A 13,753-nucleotide genomic window follows, 5' to 3' on the forward strand; every position below is an offset into this window, starting at 1 on the left:
CAGGGAATTTAGCCATTGACTTAAGGTTTCCATTTATCCATTGACTAATGCTGTTGCCGAAAACATCGTAATATTTACTCCCGTTTAAATTTTCTTTTGTACTTCGCATATCACTCAATCTCCACTTGTGCTTATAAGTCCAAAAATTTTGACACATTTTCTGTCATTGATTTACTCTTCGTAATTTAAAGGATTCATGCAACTTGCAGTAGATTTTGGATTCAAATCATCGAATAATGGAAAGTGTGGTTCATTTTATACAAAGACATAATCCATCATTTCCTTGAAAAGTCATATCATTTATCTATACTCATAAAAATTTTATCCTGAATACATATATTTCTCCGCTTGATTGCTGTAATGTAAAAGTTATTAGTGACGAGGACTGTGGATTCACTTCTTTCATTTATTCTCTGATTCATCCAGCATTCATACATGCACATATATGGAAATGGATTTTAAAACAAAATTCCAAAGTGAACAAAACCCTTTAAATAACTACTAATTCTATGAATATTAATTTCTTTTGACATTTAACAGTAAATTGTTCGTCAGGATAGAAGTCAGGAGCGGAGGGCGTTGTAAAATGAAAATTAATTGAGTGGAATGGACCCAGTTTATTCTTGTAATGATGGTACAGTGGTGCCTACGTAGGGCTGAGCAGCCCCAAGAGGGGTTGCCGTCTGCTCATCAGAGAGGCAGAGACTAGAGGAGCGACTACTCGGGGCCGAGGTCAGAAGCTAAGAGAGCGCGGAGCTGTTTCCAAGCCGCCCTCGCCGCTCTCGGCCGCGTCCCCACGTGATCACACGATTAGTCTCTGATTGGAGGATTGATTCCGCCAACGCGCCTTGCTAGTAGCGTGCCCCCGTCAGCGCAACCAACCCGTGGGACTTGAGTCTGACCGAGGAGCACGTGGCAGGAATGTGCCGACCATGGTCTTCCGGCCAGCACCTTCCACCACAGTATGCCCACGCCTTCTACGGCCGAACATTATGCATTGAAAATTTATTTAAATAAAATTTTGTCGGCAATGATCCCTCTTGGGGGTCTCCTCCCTGCACATCCTTTCCCCTTCCGAAGAAGGCTCTCTGGATGAAAATGAATGAGCTTATTCTAATCGATTATTCCATTTAAAAAATATATGATCATTATGAAGGGTCCCATAACATAGTGATATTAATATGTGCAAATGTTACAAAGTGGCCTGAAGGGCCTGAAGGAAGGCTCTTGAATAACAAACTTGTGAAGTTGGTGCGACGGCAGTGGGGCGGCGCCATGCTGTGAATGTGTGTCGGCGGTATCAGTGGTGGTGGGTACCCAGGCGATGATGAGGGGCACCGGAGCACAGCACACTGAAACACTCCACCCTCGTGGGGGTGAGAGAATGCTCCCAGGCCTAATAGTCACAAGGGGGTTTTTCCCCGTAATATTATTTTGAGTTCTTAAATCTAGGATTACAATGGTAATTGCCCAAGTGGGTGAACGAGAACATTACAGAATGACAAAAATTTAAAGAGAAAACAAAATAACTTACATGAGGGTTAAAACTCGACAGTTAAATTGTGATTCCATAGACTTTACATAGAAATACAAATCCATTACAAAATTAGTTCATTGACCTGACACCTAGACTACAACTTAATTCTAAGGGGGTGGTCATGCCTGATCGCATGCACCAAGGTTGGCAGGTAGTTTCAGGTGTGATATTCACCTTCAGGTTGTGGGGGTGGTACTACTTCTCGGAAGGAAGTGAAACATTTGCAAAACCCTCTTTTACAGAGTATCCAGGATACTATAATCAGAATTATTACAGTGATGATTACCGAACCAGCGCTGGGCAATACAACGGTGGTTAATCGCTTGGTTTGGTGCCAATCAGCAATATGTGAGGCCACTCGGTCAAGAGCAACTTGGTTGTGTTCCTGGGTAAGGAGATGATTGATCGATTGGAGTAGATCTGAATCATTGGTATTCGGTAAATTCTTCAGCTTCTCATGGTGATGGATTTTAAAAGTGAGTTCAGGAAGGTATAAGGTAAATGTGGGAATGGTGACATGAAAGGTGGAGTGCAATTGAGCTGATATCCTCATAGAAGCAGCGTATACGTCACATCTAGAACTATTATACACTAGGCCACTATTATTCAGTGTTACCCGGTACGATTCAGTCTCTGCCATTGAACGGTGGCACACGAGGGTGGCGGTGACAGTCTGTGGAACAGCGAACAGAAAACTGTTGCCAACAGGCTGAATTATTGGTTGACGAAGTGAGACTAGAACACGAGGACATGGAGGGGTAGTGGTTTCAGCTAAAAACAGTGACATCTCGCACTCAGTAGTGTTAGTGTGTAAAATTAGCGTCGAGCATAAGTAATGTGTTGTATGGAAGCAACTGGATAGTTCAGCGCGAGTGAGAGTGGCGTGAGTTTGTCGATCCCGACTAACTATTAAAAATTCTTGAGTCTGCCAAACAACATGGTGATGAAGGGTAGCCCAAGAGACTGGAAAAGTGTATATTTGATAGCACTCGTATTCGCAATTTGCGCACGTGATTGGCAACCTCATTCGCATCCGAATACCGTCAGAATTACGGGTAAGTCGGACCTCCAACGCAGCATAGTAAAAGGGGAGGTTGCTTTCCCGCACGGCATAAAGCATTTGTTTAGGGGCCAAAATTTGCGAGGACACATTGTGTAGCATGTGCAAGAAGGGCTCTGAGGGTAACAGATGGGGACTGAGCTTTCCTTGCAGTCCGAGTTGAATGGCCGAGTGTAACATGTGCACGTGTAACTGTGCTGTGTGTATATTAAATAAAAGAATCTGCGTGGTCTTCATAATGTCCAATGTGATAGTTAGATTACGTAATCCCGAGCGAAGATGAGTCCACTCTTGGTTAAAGGATTGTTCAAGTGCACCATAGTGTCGTGTTAATCTGTCGGCTACAACTTGTATTTGTCTAGTTGTGGCTAACAGGTTATTCTCAAGATGTGTCAGGCGCACCTGTTGATGTACCAACACTTCGTGATTAACTTGTGTTTCCGAAAGCGCTTGCTGTGTGTCCAAATCCCAGCGTTTTGCGTCTGTTTCGTCAGGAGTCCCAAAGACAGATTTTAATAACGTACCTCCAACGGGCAACCAGGCTCGTTTGAAACGAGGCAGTGGTACTGCATCCCTAATACTGTTCAATTGACTTCGAAGGGTTGAAATAATTCTAGTCACTTCCCACAAAGATCGGAGAAACTCATGTTCCTTCGTCTGCGTCAAGAAGGTTTCATATTTTGACAGTAGCTTAGCTGCATCATATAAAGCACGGTCTTCCTCTTCTAATAATGTTAGGTTGACATCAGCTAACACAATAGCATAATGTGGAGTATGCACCAGATTGTGACGACGTCCAAAGAGCACGCCAGATGTGGAAGGGTAGACGTGAAATGGAGGCGCCTTAACGGCGACGACGACAACCATTGAGATTAACATGCTGCCCATTGCGGATGATAAATTGACAGCCATTTGAACGGAGGTTGCTTTCAGCTTCCAATGTTGATAACGGTCGACTGCGAGAGAAAGTATTAGTGCCCCTAGAAGTAAAAATTTCCTGGCTTACTTGATGAGTAATTCAGAGATGACGGAGGGGGTACAACGTTGTAGCAATAATTACCTGGCAAGTAGCGACGATGGACCCGTTCAGTCACGCTTACTGATGAAGAAGGCCACGAAGTAGAATCACGGCAGGCAACCAACAGTTTGGCAGCCGTGGGGGTAGCAAGGCGGCAAGACAATGGTGTAATTCGACACCGAGTATCCGCTGATCAATCACGCGTCAGCAAAAAAGACGCTGAACGCGGAGGCAGTACTACGCAGCGCAGACTAAGCGTAACTCGCTGGAAAAATTTTTCTACCTGCTATGGGACGAAGGCCAAGTGTCATCAATTAATTTGAGATTTTGTACGAAGAAAGTTTTTTTTTTCTTTTTTTTTTTTTTTTTTTTTTTTTTTTTTTTTTTTTTTTTTTTTTTTGAATGAATAAAATGAGAAGGAATCCTGTGATCGCGGTGTAAACCCGCACAGCCTAGGCACCTCCCACGCATTGGCCACTACGCAGGGGCACCCACCCCGCTAAGGTTCGACACGGCGAGACAGGTGAAGTACTTCATAAATTTCAGAAATAATATTGAGTGGTTTTTCAGCTGTAGAAAACCCGAATGAGGGTAGGACAACTCAAGTTAACTCAATAATCAAAGGATCTTTACTTACAGAAGTGGTCAATAGAAGTCGGAAATGAATGTTAGCGAGAGCGAGTCTGTTGCTCGTGAATACAGAGGCTGGGTGTGAAGCAGTGGAGGCGGCGCAGCGCAGCTCTATCAGCGCTGAGCCGGCAGAGTGCTGAGCTCAGATAACAGCGTCGGAGAGCGCTAGTGGCTCTGCGTCCGAGGCTAAGACATTGTAAGTGCAACTTAAAAGTAACAGTTTATTGCAAAGCAATAATACACAAATAGCTGATGTCACAAAGACGTTTGATTCCATTTTAACAGAACAACTTAAGTGTTCAACAGGTAAATTGACTACGTTGTTGATTAAAAGAAACTGCTACTGAACATGACGTACATATGTACGTACTTCCCTTTCCCCTTCCGAAGAGCGGAGGGCATGAACCATAAAAGCCTTGTTCATGTACTTAGTATATGACAATAGAGGTCTGGTAACATCAACGAGTTACACCAAGGTAGGGTGGATATGAACAGTGTGAGTGTGTTGTAAGTTGTTATTGGGCGTATGAAGTGTTGTGTAAATGTGTGACTAATGGTAGCTGATGGTGGATACGAATTGAAGGCCAATAGGTGCTATCAGAGATACTTCCAGTCGAGAAACAATGAAACTTAAAAGGGAATACCGAATATGACACAAAAATAGCGTATAACCATAAAGTGTACTAACATTCATCATAACTATAAATTGATAACAATAAAACATAACATTGAAGTAATAACAATTGACAAGAAATAAAATAAAGGAAATATTTCCCGAACATAAACTTCCGAATCGGATACGAAATCCACCAGGGGAAGTTTTTTTTTTTTTTTTTTTTTTTTTTTTTAATCGGTTGACGAAGTGCATAAGGGACTACGTCAGTAAAATCCGACAGTGTGTGTATATAACAACATCGTTCTTAAAAGTGCAGTTTGCACTCTCAGATGGTGAAAAGCAACTAATCCGTTCAGCAACGGAAAAGGCTGCCATCTGGGGAACGGTATCTGAATCTTTGGCAGAATCCGATGATTTTGCAATGGAATTGCCATCTAGAAGAAGGTGGCGTTGTATAAAATGTAATAAAAGAGCGTCTGGGGCTCAGTTCATTTGTGGTTGAGTGCCAAAGGCGTAGTGTGAGTGCAAATTGTCTCACGGAAATTGATGTGTGAATTGTTTTGTGGTCAACCGAGGAGCCTAGGATTCGGTGACGTGTAAGTACAAGTTCGCAGTGCGTATGAGCTACCTGCGAGTGACTCGACTATTAAGTTCAGCAGTCCATTAGTGCAATCTGCAGACTTGGACTGATGATTATATAATTTGCAGGGCAATGGGGCAACCTGCGGACAGTGCTAAGGCAACCTGTCTAATAATTGAGGGGTAGGCAGTGCATTGGAGCTATCTGCGATACCGTGGTTAAGCGGGCCTAAGGGCGTCCGTAATAAAAGTATCAGCGGCGTTATTAGCGACCTGCTGTACTAGGGAAATGTCGACTGTTCAAGCAATAAAAATAGCTCTGAAGCTAGAATAGCATACATGCATAAATAGCGTCACTTTTTGTGCGCGCAGTACATAACACTACATAAAATGAAAATCATGAACTATAAATCAATAGCGCTAGCATAATGACATAATTAAAAACAATGACATATATTGACAGGAAAATAAAAACACAATGATGTATAATAATAATGCTGTAAGTAGTCGGAACGCTCAACGTTAACATGTAACACTGGCCACCTGGGGCTGGCTGCTAGGCTGCGTGTGTGTTAGTTTTAAAACTGACGATAACAAATTGAACTGAAAGGACAACTAGGCACAGTTCCCGTAGCGCTTACATCACCGGCTAATTAGAGGCAAAGTACGTATCTCACAATGGATCATCGGCCGATATTTTGGGGCAAGACTGCAACAAGGAAGAGCAATATCTCGGTGTAAATGGTGGTAAGACTAAAAGACCGGTACTGTCGGAAGAGGGTACCTAACATGTTGTAGGGGCCTCCTCATCGACAGAAGAAGGAAAACAGGATAGAACAATGACCACGGTGGTAGAGTAAAATAAATGGGGAGGGCAAAAATAACTGCGTAGCAACCAAGGAACAATCGTCTACCGATATACGGCAGCCCGGACGATTGGTCGTTTGTGCCTCGTCAGTAGCGTGAAAAACCCGTGGCATTGTATTGGTTTGCCCATATCTGGCCTTGTCCAAGGCAGTTCGATGTGTAAGAGGGTTAGGGCTGTAGTTTGTAGCTTACACAATGAATCAAAGCAGTAGTGAAATTTCACTTATAGGATTGGCAGACTAAGGTATGCAGAATAATGTAAATCGTTAAGAACTTCGTGTGATTTATCCAGCTAATGTGAAACAAAACGAGGAAAAGAATTTAAACAATGAATCACATCTATTTAATATTTATGTTAAGATTTATTGGGATGTTTGAATGAATTTTGTTTGCCGTGTCTTCCGGATGCATGAAAGAAACCAGCTTGGAGCTGTTAGCGAGAGCGCAGCGCACGCGTAGGTGCGGAGTAGGCAACGGCACGTCAGCGGTTATGTGAGAAGGCGTGTAGCCGCGAGAGACCGGCCGCTACTGCAGCGACAAATATCGCGCGCTTAGCGTGTACCAGAAATAACGATGAATTAGAAATTGCTAATTATCTAGCATAAGAGTTTTTTTTTTTTTTTTTTTTTTTAAAAAAAAAGGCTGTTAGTTATATAAACTGATGGTAAGTGCATTGTAGTCTGTCATACACAGAGGATAGGGCAGTAATTTGCGATTTGTTTTTGTAACTACTCGGACGCTCCGCGTGTTGAGACGCTGGAGGCGGCAGCGCACGTAGTGATAAGATACGTCATCGCGCGGAGCGCTGTTACTGGCTGAGAAGGAATGATGGCCGCTGGCCAGTTCTTGGCGTGGAGAAGGGACAGCGCTGAAGAGGAGGGGAGGCGACAGCTGATGTTATGCCCCGCCAACAGCTGGTCCCGTAAACAAAGCGTACGAGGCGTATGCATTTCAAGTCCTGGCTTTATCTGTTCCGATTACTTACGATTAGCTGCAGCAAATACAGAACTAGGACATATAGTACAATACACTAGACGTCAACGTAACAAGTATTAAGAAAAGCTCGGAGTAAAAATACTCCACATGTACTGGTTTGCCAAATAGATGGCAATAGAGGACATTGAAGAATATTATTCGGAGTTAGCAGCCGCGGTACTGCCAACACCAAGTGTAATGGTTGCATTTGAAGCAAGTCAGTTGCGTGACATCTAATGCGTGGCATTGCTTGCAAAACATAAAACATAATCATACATATAAAAATGAGCAAAAATACATGACAGGACTGGAAACTGACAATTGAGAATGGCTGGGAACTCCGTGGTGGCCAGGCACATCTTGCTTCCAAGTCCCTGGAGAAAATGACTTAAACTAAGCTGCAATAGAACATATCATAAAACTCTAACTAGGCGTGATTAATCACGCGACCTCAACCCATAAGGGTGTCGATTCCGCAGAGGGTATCTACAACCCTGTGGAGGTAATCTCCTCCGTTTTTTATTTCGTTTTTGTTCTACTTGAGGTGGAGGTGACACAGGCGGATCGGGGGCTGCGACCTGTTGTGGTGACACAGCCCTACCGTGGTAAGGTTGCAGGCGGTCAAAGTGCACTATCACCGTACGATCGGTTAATTGCAGTTCTGCATTGACTGGTGAGGTCAACCGTACAATCCGATACGGGCCTTCAAAGCGGGGAGAGAACTTTTTAGTTCGTCCCTTTTTGATTGCCGGGTTTCGTAGTAACACTAAATCACCTGTCTGATAAGTCGGTAAAACAGCATTTTTGTTCTGCCTGTGCAACAGTTTATTAGTAGCTTTGATATTATTCCTCTTTACCTTATACCAGATCGCTTTTAGCCGGCGGGCTAAACCTTTTACTTCCTTTATTTCTACACCTTGAGGTAGTTTGTCTATTTCGAACGGCGAATTCATCGGCCGTCCAAACACAGCTTCGTAAGGGGTATACCCTGTGGATTCATGTATTCGGGTGTTGTATGCAGAAGAAATATACGGTACATATCTGTCCCAATCAGCGTGCGTTTTTGCAACATAATAGGATAACATTTTACAAATTGTACGGTGTACGCGTTCAACGCGACCGTTGGCTTTAGGATGGAAGGGAGTTGTACGCCATTTTTTGATTCTTAATAATTTACAAACTTGTACAAATAAAGCAGACATGAAATTGGTTCCTTGATCCGTTAAAATGGCATCAGGACTTCCAAAAGGTAGTATCACACGATTTACAAACTCTCTCGCCACAGTTTCAGCTGTCATGTCGGGGAGGGGAACCAAAATTAGATAACGTGAAAAGTGATCAATAATAGACAAAATGTATTTGTTACCTTGTTGCGACTGTGGAAAAGGACCTTGGAAATCTAAAGCAAGAATTTCGAAGGGTGAAGATGCCTGAGGAAGTGTTTGCAGCGGCACTCGCGGATGCCTATTTTGTGCTCGTTGTGCACACGGCAGGCAAGATCTTACATACCTGTCCACATCACGTTGTCGGTATTGCCACCAATAACGTGTCGCAATTCGAGCGTTCGTAGCGCGTTTTCCGCTGTGACATGCTTGGATGGTATCATGGCATTGCCGTATTATACGTTGCTGCAAGCATTCCGGTATTACCAAACGATTCCCATGTGGAGTTCTTCGATACAAAAGGTCGTCTATTACTTCAAATTCTGGGAAGGTGGCGTATCTTTGACATTGAACGTCCACCTGCTGTGCTTCTTTTAACTCTTCAATTGATACCTCATCTGATTCAATGACACGCACTTTTCTACTTAACGCATCAGCATTTTGATGCAACCGACCAGGCTTGTGCCGAACTTCAAAATCATATTCTGACAGTTTCATGGCCCAGCGCATAAGTTTGCTGCTAGGGTCTTTAAGATTCAATAACCACTGCAGAGCAGAGTGATCGGTAAGAACTGTAAATTTGCGACCATAGAGGTAACATCTAAAATAATTAATTCCAAAAAGAAGGGCAAGCAATTCCTTTTCTGTAGTACTGTAATTAGTTTCTGCTTTATTCAGTTGACGAGAGGCATACCCAACGGGTTTTTCCTCACCATCTTGCACTTGGCTTAGGACACATCCTACAGCAAAATCAGATGCGTCACAAGATAAAATAAAAGGTTCAGCGAAGTCTGGGTAAACAAGCAGAGGTGAACTAGTTAAAATAGTTTTCACTGTTTGAAAGGCGGTCGAACATTCATCCGTCCAAACAAAAGGAGTATCCTTTTTCAACAATTTAGTAAGTGGTTTGGTAATAGTAGCATAATCTTTAACAAAACGGCGGTAATAATTTGCAAGGCCAAGGAAGGATTGTAATTCCTTTAAATTTGTTGGAATAGAAAAAGTGTCTACTGCTTCAGTTAATCGTGGATCTGGTTTGACTCCGTTGGAACTGATGACATGACCTAAATACTGCACTTGTGATTGAGCAAAAGAACATTTTTCTAATTTTAAGCTTAAATTAGCATTTTGCAAGCGCAACAGTACACTGCGTAGATGTTCAGCATGTTCAGCAATGGATTTTGAAAATATAATTATATCATCAAGATACACAAGGCACATAGTAGGTTTCAACCCACGTAATAGCAGATCTGCAAATCGCTGAAAGGTTGCTGGTGCGTTGCGAAGCCCGAAAGGCATCCTTAAGAATTCATATAAGCCGCCAGGAACTACAAAAGCTGTCTTAGCTCGATCTTCAGGAGCAATTGGAATTTGATGATACCCACTGCGCATGTCTAATGTTGTGAAGTACCGGCAATTGCCCAGCCGATCGAGTGTTTCATCGATCCGGGGTAATGGATAATGATCTGGAGTAGTAACTTTGTTTACTGCTCGCATGTCTACACAGAGGCGATAGGATTTTTCTCCGTCTATAGATTTCTTTGGAACGACTACAATTGGGCTAGACCACGCACTAGAAGAGGGTTGTATTATTCCTGCTTCTAGTTGCTGTTGTATAGTTTCCTCTACCACTGACTGAAGATGGTAGGGAATTCGGTACCCTTTTTGAGCTATTGGCCTAGCATTTCCGGTTGGAATCTCATGTTGGATTAAATCTGTTGCTGGTAAATATTTCCTGTCTTCAAACAACCATGAATACTCATTCAATACTTCATTTATTAGCTTTTGTTCATGCAATGGGAGGTGACTAAGCTTAGCTTTAAACTTATCTGTCAGATGTGACGTGATTGTCAAAAGGTGTTGAGAGGCGGCAGCAGTCTTTTTCTTTTTCAGAGAAGGGGTTCTCTTTGACAACTCATCTTCTGGGATAACCTGTAAGCTGGCTAATACTGTACCACGCGGTATGAAAGCTTGCTTGTGACTAAAATTGTCTAAACACACGGGTACGCAATTTTCTTTCTGTACTTGCTGCGCTTTGCACAGGCTACGTTTTACGTGGACCTGCATCTGGTCGAGAGTTTCATTCTGGCAGAGTGGATCTACCAAGAAATGAACCTCTTCGGATTCACGTATCCCGACAGGCACCCAAAGGATCTTTCCTGTGCCTTCTGGTATCTCCACGGGATTATCGGCTTTTAGCATCGTTACGGGAGACTCCGAAACTTGGGAAACGGATCCTTTTTTCCCAGCTCCGCTCGCCCGCAACGTGCAGTCACGTCCAAAACGGTGCACGTTGTCGCCGAATTGGACGGTATTTAACCTATAGTCAATAACCCCCTGGAAATGACGCAGAAAGTCACTTCCTAGGATGATGTCGTAATCCGTGCGCCTGTTTCGTACAACCTCCATCGTAAAAGCATATTCTGTTGAGTCCAACGTGAACTCAACGCAACAGCTGCCATCAGGTTTCACTATGCCGGGACCAATACCACTGATATGGTACCGCGGCGGTTGCAATGTTCTTTTATCTCTCTTCGATAAAAATGCCAAGCTGATCTGTGCGCCTGTGTCAATTAGCACGCGTATTGGTTTGCGGCCTCTAACACCATCGACAACCACGCTTGCCACCTGCGTGATTCCCTTATCAACTAGGGGGGTCACTATTTTTAACGGGGACCGGGAGGGGTGGCACTTCCTGCCCCGCGGCCGTTTCCCGAATTCTGTGGTTGGTTTGCATTTCGCCTGGAATTTGCAGGCGGTTGTGGCCTACTATTTGGACAATGCACGCTTTGGTGGCCCATGTTCCTGCACTGATGACAATATGGCACGCGACATTGCTCTGCCACATGTCCTTGTCTATTACAGCGCCCACACTTAGTATCGTTCGAAAAGACACGTCGGGGCTCACTTTGCCGCGCGGAGACGGCCACAAATCGGCTCGCCTCCTCTCTCAAGAGTGCTAATCGCACGGCTTCGTGTAAGGTGCGGGGGGAAGCTACCTTGATTTCGCCCCCTATTTGAGGGTTTATGCCACGAATAAACACGTCTATCGCACGACATTCTGATTCTTCCAACAGAACTTCGTTACGAGCAGAACTGGCACTTAGTGCGTACGTGTGGCATGCAACGCTTCGAATCCTGTCCGCGAATGCTTCTAAATCTTCACCCGCTTTTTGCTTGAGGGTGGAAAGCAGGTCGCGATAGTAACTAGTACCACGTTTGTCTGTATACCTTTCAATCAACCCTGTTGCAAGGGACTGGAAGGTAGGGGCATTTTTCAAGCTCTCGACCGACTGCACGTAGTTCCGCGCTTCGCCGGTGAGTTTCATTTTCATCACGTTTAAGAGAAATTCATCTGGCCAACCGCAAAGGTTTCCGATGTCCTGGATATTCTGGACAAACGTTTGAATATCCTCGTGCGGCTTTCCAGCGAACGCCGGAATAAACGCTACTGCTGGGAAGCTCTGCACCAAAGTAGAGGTGGCTACTGCCACAGGTGATTCTGCACTAGTGAGTGGTGGAATCACCTGCTTCAGCTGTTCTTCCACTAGCACTGGCTTAGCAACACTAGATTGCGGAGAAGCCATTTTAAGATCATCTATCTGCTGCTTAAGCTCCGCGTTAGTTAGAATTAATTGATTTAACTGGGACTGCAGCGCCAAGAGGGGATCTTCGTCCGCTCCGGCTGCTCCTGCCTCCGATTGCTGCCTGGTGATCGGCATGTTACAATAGTATGGGCATCTACACCACCGTAGCGTCGCTAGCGACTTACATTATTTGGTGGCGTGCAGACGACGGACGGCGGCGGTGTCGACGAGCGGCGGCAGGCGCGTTGATCACGCGTGGGCGCAGCAGGCGGCGGGCGACAGCATGGACAGCTGCGACGGCGGGGCGGCGCGAGGGCCGCACCCCGGACCCTGGCGCAGGCGGTGGCCCGTGGCAGCTACGGACAGCGGCGGCGGCGGCGGCGGCGGCGGCGAGCGTGACTGCATCGCGGACCCTCCTCGGCTCGCGTCCGGCGGCGAACTGCGTCACGCTTGTGGCGCGCTAGTGCGCGGCCACGCACATTCTGCAACGCAGGCGACCGGCTGGCACGCGCATGGCGCGCTGCAGCCTCGCCACGTTCGGTCTAGTTTCCCTTAATTGCTCAAACTCGGCCCCTTCATAGTACTCATACTCAACTGATAAGTTGATTTTACAACCGTAAGGTGGGTCGCATCCCACTTCTGACACCATTTGTTCGTCAGGATAGAAGTCAGGAGCGGAGGGCGTTGTAAAATGAAAATTAATTGAGTGGAATGGACCCAGTTTATTCTTGTAATGATGGTACAGTGGTGCCTACGTAGGGCTGAGCAGCCCCAAGAGGGGTTGCCGTCTGCTCATCAGAGAGGCAGAGACTAGAGGAGCGACTACTCGGGGCCGAGGTCAGAAGCTAAGAGAGCGCGGAGCTGTTTCCAAGCCGCCCTCGCCGCTCTCGGCCGCGTCCCCACGTGATCACACGATTAGTCTCTGATTGGAGGATTGATTCCGCCAACGCACCTTGCTAGTAGCGTGCCCCCGTCAGCGCAACCAACCCGTGGGACTTGAGTCTGACCGAGGAGCACGTGGCAGGAATGTGCCGACCATGGTCTTCCGGCCAGCACCTTCCACCACAGTATGCCCACGCCTTCTACGGCCGAACATTATGCATTGAAAATTTATTTAAATAAAATTTTGTCGGCAATGATCCCTCTTGGGGGTCTCCTCCCTGCACAAAATCAAGAACTCTTAACCTTTAATTATGACACTATTTTGAAGTTCATCGTCAATCAGTCTCCCCTCGAGTTTGATGCGAGTCTCTTAAAAAGCATATCTGTGTCGTCTATATCGATTCTAACTCTCGCGCCGACGTCATTTGTTTTGCGCGGGAAATTATCTTTGCGGCGTTAACCGTCACTCATGATTCACTGCCTAAGTGCATCACTTCATTTCACACGTTTACACATCCAAGCGTGCACTTGAAATTATACATGATCATTCACTGGGAACCGCTTTTGATTATGCTGCGTCATTTTCGGGAAATATTTCTTTCTTCTTGAAGGTCATTCAG

The sequence above is a fragment of the Schistocerca piceifrons genome, unplaced genomic scaffold (genome assembly GCF_021461385.2).
Source record: "Schistocerca piceifrons isolate TAMUIC-IGC-003096 unplaced genomic scaffold, iqSchPice1.1 HiC_scaffold_2341, whole genome shotgun sequence".
Classification (NCBI taxonomy): Eukaryota; Metazoa; Arthropoda; class Insecta; order Orthoptera; family Acrididae; genus Schistocerca; species Schistocerca piceifrons.